The sequence below is a fragment of the Gossypium arboreum genome, chromosome 13 (genome assembly GCF_025698485.1).
Source record: "Gossypium arboreum isolate Shixiya-1 chromosome 13, ASM2569848v2, whole genome shotgun sequence".
NCBI lineage: Eukaryota > Viridiplantae > Streptophyta > Magnoliopsida > Malvales > Malvaceae > Gossypium > Gossypium arboreum.
This window is the reverse complement of record NC_069082.1, coordinates 32,428,840-32,433,717: the sequence shown is the minus strand read 5'-3', so window position 1 is coordinate 32,433,717 and position 4,878 is coordinate 32,428,840. Positions and strand designations below refer to the sequence as shown.

The window sequence follows — 4,878 nt, the reverse complement described above, 5'->3', positions numbered from 1 at the left end:
TCGCCTTGGGACTTAGCCCGGTATCATTCAAATACTCATACACACATAAATCAATAATCATTACACATCCATATTTCATTTCACATAATTCGAGTAGGGTCATTTCTTGAGGACTTACCTCGGATGTTGTCGAACGGCTTCGACGGCTAATCGATCACTTTTTCCTTCCCCTTATCCAATTGTGGCCCTCTAAGCTCTTGAGCTAATTCAAACAAATTCAATTCATTAAAGTCTCGCTTGCTAGCCTTGGCGAATACACATATCATTGACTCAACATCACATAACTAAGCACTTTAGTCAATTTTCTTTAATTACGCACACATTCGGCCTTAGCTCACAACAAGGTAGCCGATTACCTAAGTCAAGAATAGGCATCATTAAGCTTGCCTCTAACCGAATGCATGCACAATAATTCCCCATGTGGCCGATTATACTTAGTCATACTTGCACAAAATCAACAATAAATTGCAAGATTTTCACATCATATGTGTACTAGGCCGATTGTACATGCAAATTTCACAACATTCTTCAACAAATTTCTTCTTTAAACAACATATTTATCACTTTCTTCATAATCAAAATATCATGTGCAATCATATATACACATATAGGTGCAAGGTCAATTTCAAGGTGTCCATAGCCATCCAAAACACAAATTTTTACTAACATGCAAGAAGCATGAACCATGCTCATGAATGCATCATGGCGAATACATCACAATCATGCCCTTTCAACTTCAATCATGGTTAAACAAAAAGAAAACTCAATGTCTTACTCAAGATGGCTACAAGAAATTTCAAGAGTAGAAAATCCATCATTGCATGCATCATTAGCAAGCTTCACATTTAGCATGCAATGGCTTTAACACAATAACAACTTTGGCCAAATACCATTCCCATGGCATAACAAGGATTTGAACCATGGCTAACATGAACATCAAGTTAGCAACTAAAACATGCATGAAACTCATAACACAACCTCATACATACCTTACTCTTGATGCAAGTTTAGCCAAATTTCCTTCTAGATCTCTTCTAAACAAAGAAAATGAAGCAAAAATCCTTCCTTTTTCCTTAGTATTTTCGGCCAAAGAAGAGAAAATAGATGAACAAAATTTTTTCTTTGCTTCTCTTTCACTCACGGCAAAAGGGGGAAAGGATGAGCAAATTTTGATTTTTTGTTTCTCTTCCTACATGCTTAATTTTTTATCATTTATCACATCATGCATTAACAAAACATGTCATAACATGTTTTCCTTGCCCATATTCCTTGTCATGGCCGGCCACTATACCATCTTTGGGGAAATTTGACATGCAAATCCTTATTTTTGCATGCATGATCAACTAGTCATCACACATTTCCCCATCATACTTTCAAAGTTTACTACTAGGTCCTTTCTAGTGAAATTCACATTTATAATTCTAAATTGAAACATCAAAATGTCATACACAAATTAACACATATCATAGGCATCAAAATAAATTTTTAAATTATTTTTATGCCTCGGTTTTGTGGTCCCGAAACCACATCCCGACTAGGGTCAATTTTGGGCTGTCACACAACTTATCTTGCTTGATTCTCTAATGTCTTAAAGTTTAAACAATAAATGCATAAATGCCTATGTTTTAATTCAAGATATATCAATTAAAATCATAAATCAATCAAAATTTATCCTAAATATGATATGAAAGCTTTTCTAGAGAACAAGGCAGTTATTCAGGGATTTTTTTGATAATGAAATAAATACCCCCCCACACTTAAGATGTACATTGCCTTCAATGTACAAAGATAGATATAAAATTATAAAAATAAGATAGGGAGAGAAGTGAAACTTCCTGAGTTGAAAATGGATGAAATTCCAGTATTAGCATGAGCGAATTGTTAGAAATACAACTAGAGGAGAAACATGATTTTGAAGGACAAAAGGATAATTTGGGGAATAATTTGATCGTAATCATAAAGATAAGCCATTTTAAAAAAAAAAGAATCTTTAAAAATAAATAAAATAAAATCGATAATCGATTTTTTTTTCAAGTGGCACAGCCGGTTCACATGCCCGTGTGGATCGTGAAGTGAGATGTCGTTACACGGTCGTGTCGCACGGCCGTGTCTAGCGTTGTTCACTTCTCCCACGCCCGTGTATGTAGACCCACACTCGTGTCAATCTAACAGGTTCGACCATGGGTGCCAGACACGAGTGTATCGCATGCCCGGGATAGTTTCTCAGTTTTAACCACGGGTCTTCCACACGGGCATGTCGCACGCCCGTGTTGTTTTGGCAGGTTCAACCACAGCCATGTCACACGGCTGTGGCGTTTTATCGTAACCTGTGTTGGGGAAATATTTTGCCCTATTTTCACACGGTCCTAAGCACGCCCGTGTGCTTGGCTGTGTCTTGGTGGAAAAGCTTGTATTCAAGATCTCTATTAGCAAGTTAGGTGTTAAATACTAAAATTTAAAGAAATTAATATTGTTAGTGCTCGGGTTGCCTCCCGAGAAGTGCTTATTTATAGTCTAAGCTCAACTTACCTCTCCGTTGAATGATCATGGTGGTTTAAGGAGTTTATACTCCTCATTCCTGCTATTAATCTCGTCAAAATAAGTTTTAAATGGGTGTTGTTTACCTTAAAAAGTGTTGAACTTGGGATGACTCACCTCGACCATACAGAATGGGAAAATGCTGAGTACCGTGAGAGGGATTTCGTCATTCGATGTGGTAGTGACAATGTAAGGATCGGCGGCATCTAATAAGACTTTATCTCCAACCTTAAGTTGATTTGGAAAGGTATTGAGCTCGTTCTGTCGTAGATTCAGTTTGTTGGGTGTTCTCGGTTTATGCGTTCTCCATTCATCTAGCTCCTCGATTTGTAGCCTTCGATCTTCATGAACAGGCCCTCTATTATTGCTCGAGAATTTCTCATGTACTTCCTCCAGACTTATTTCTTGCAAAGAAGGTTGGACTATATTGTTAGTTTTAGTAGAATGGTTTAGACGATCACTTTCAATTTCCATTGTGTTGCCAGAATTGCGAGCTTGAAGGGTGAATGTTTCGTCCGTGAGTCCACCTTTGCCAACATCAATAATTGTTTTAGCAGTTGATATAAAAGGTCTTCCTAGAATTAAAGGAGTGTTGCTATCCTCCTCTATGTCTAGAATAATGAAATCAATGGGAAATATAAATTTATCGATTTTAACTAGCACATCTACAATAATACCCCTGGGGAATCTTATAGTTTTATCTGCTAATTGAATGCTCATCCTAGTCTATTTGGGTTTCTCGAGACCTAGTTGCTTAAACATTTTGTAAGGCATGACGTTGATACTAGCCCCTAAATCAGCTAATGCATTATTAACATCTAAACTACCAATTAATCAAGGAATCATAAAACTCCCTGGATCTTTTAGTTTGTTCGGTAGCTTGTTTTGCAGTTTAGCTCCACATGAGACGCCTCGTTCAACTTCCGCCTATTTGCTAAAAGTTCTTTTAAAAATTTCATTGCGTTTGGCATCTATGATAGCGCTTCAATAAACGGTAAGTTAATGTGTAATTTTTTTAAGAGTTTAAGCAATTTACCAAATTGTTCATCTAAGCGGTCTTTCCTTGTCGCGTTGGGGTATGGCACACCAGGTTTATATTCGACCTGATTTGTTTTTATTTTGATCTACCTCACCTTGACCCTTGCTTACCATAGTTTCTTGCCTCAGTTCTGGCTCAGGCTCAACAAATCCTTCTTCATCTTGAACATTAATTGCGTTGAGCTGTTCCCTTGGGTTAGGTTCAGTATTACTTGGCAAGCTACCTTATGGCCGTTCGGAGATTAATTTGGAATGCTGGCCTATTTGAGTTTTGAGTCCTTGGATCGACGCTTGTTGATTTTTAAGTGCTGTCTCGGTATTCTAAAAACGAGTTTCTGACACTGATATAAACTTTGAGAGCATCTCTTCAAGGTTTGGCTTCTTTTCCTATTGGTAGGGTGGTTGTTGGTAGCTTGGAGGTGGTTGTGGTCTTTGATTTCCTTGACCGGCCCACAAGAAATTAGGGTGGTTCCTCCAACCTGCATTGTAAGTGTTACTATATGGATTGTTTTGAGGACCAGGATTATTACCCATGTAATTTAATTGCTCATTATCCATGTTGTGGCCATAGGGTTGGTATTCCGAATGGCTTGTTCCACCTCCACTTGCTTCGCACTGCATTACTAGGTGAACCTGTGAAGAACTAAAGAAACCTTTAATTTTCTTATTCAAGAGTTCTACCTAATTAAAGAGCATGGTGACCGAATCGACATTATAAACGTTGACTGTTTTCGTTGTCTTTGTCCTCATGACTTCCCACTGATAGTTATTTAGTGACATCTCCTCTATAAACTCATAAGCATCTTCAGGTGTTTTATTGTTGATGGTTCCACCAGCAGCTGCATCAACCATTTGCCGAGTCGAAGGATTCAGGCCCTTATGGAATGTTTGAACCTGAAGCCAAAGCGGTAACCCATGGTGAGGGCAACTTCTCAGTAAGTCATTGTATCTCTCCCATGCATCGTAGAGTGTTTCTAAATCCATCTGCACAAAAGAAGAGATATCATTACGTAATTTAGCCTTTTTAGTTGGCAGAAAATATTTTAGTAAAAATTTTTCTGTCATTTGTTCCCAAGTAGTAATTGACCCTCGTGGTAACAAGTTCAACCATTGTTTAGATTTGTTCCTCAATGAAAAAGGGAATAACCAAAAACGAATGGCATCATTAGAAACACCATTAATTTTAAATGTATCGCATAGTTCTAAGAATTTTGCTAAGTGAGCGTTGGGATCCTCATCCTGCAAACCATCAAACTGAACAAATTGTTGTATCATTTGAATAGTGTTAGGTTTTAGTTCAAA

The 4,878-nt window shown here is 37.6% G+C and overlaps 1 non-coding gene across 1 annotated transcript; it reads left to right on the top strand.

The window, feature by feature from the left end:
• Positions 1–4,486: 4,486 nt before the first annotated feature.
• On the top strand, positions 4,487–4,593 carry LOC128287584 (small nucleolar RNA R71). The gene has a single exon (XR_008278284.1). It is a non-coding gene; the product is annotated as a small nucleolar RNA R71 (small nucleolar RNA).
• The last annotated feature ends 285 nt before the right edge of the window (positions 4,594–4,878 follow it).